The sequence below is a fragment of the Octopus bimaculoides genome, chromosome 12 (genome assembly GCF_001194135.2).
Source record: "Octopus bimaculoides isolate UCB-OBI-ISO-001 chromosome 12, ASM119413v2, whole genome shotgun sequence".
Taxonomy (NCBI): domain Eukaryota; kingdom Metazoa; phylum Mollusca; class Cephalopoda; order Octopoda; family Octopodidae; genus Octopus; species Octopus bimaculoides.
In genome coordinates, this window is record NC_068992.1 from 49,115,542 (window position 1) to 49,116,360 (window position 819).

At 44.8% G+C, this 819-nt stretch overlaps 1 protein-coding gene across 1 annotated transcript in view; it reads right to left on the reverse strand.

The window, feature by feature from the left end:
• Positions 1–819, reverse strand: part of LOC106875374 (exosome component 10) — a 29,029-nt gene that overhangs the window by 19,007 nt on the left and 9,203 nt on the right. The gene's annotated exons all lie outside the window — the stretch shown is intronic.

Genomic DNA, 819 nt, shown 5'->3' on the forward strand with positions numbered 1-819 from the left:
GGCATGTAAAAAGCACCCACTACGCTCTCGGAGTGGTTGGCATTAGGAAGGGCATCCAGCTGTATAAACTCTGCCAGATCAGATTGGAACCTGGTGCAGCCATCTGGTTTCACCAGTCCTCAGTCAAATCGTCCAACCCATGCTAGCATGGAAAGCGAACAATGATGATGATGATGATGAGGAGGAGGAGGATGATGATGATTTTGACTTGAACTTCATCATCATCATCGTTTAACGTCCGCTTTCCATGCTAGCATAGGTTGGACGATTTGACTGAGGACTGGTGAAACCCGATGGCTGCACCAGGCTCCAATCTGATTTGGCAGAGTTTCTACAGCTGGATGCCCTTCCTAACGCCAACCACTCTGAGAGTGTAGTGGGTGCTTTTACGTGTCACCGGCACGAAGGCCAGTCAGGCGGTACTGGCAACGGCCACGCTCAAAATGGTGTATTTTATGTGCCACCCACACAAGAGCCAGTCCAGGGGCACTGGCAACGATCTCGCTCAAAAGTCCTCAGCTCCAAAAAGGATAAGATTAGTTTAATACATCACAAGAATTCTAAAAAGTGGGAGGCACACTTTAGGGTTAAGCAGTACTTCAGCCCGTATATAATCACCTGCCTGCAACTTACAACATTAGTAACATAACACTAATTGGATTTGGTAGCATCTCTCTTACAGATAAACATGCATACACATTAAAATACCTGAAATAGAGATTGCCACAGTAAATCTAAATTTTGTTCTCACAATTTCAGAATGAAAATTATCATGCACCACTAAATTCACCTTTCTCATTTCTGCTGTGGTCACTGTTA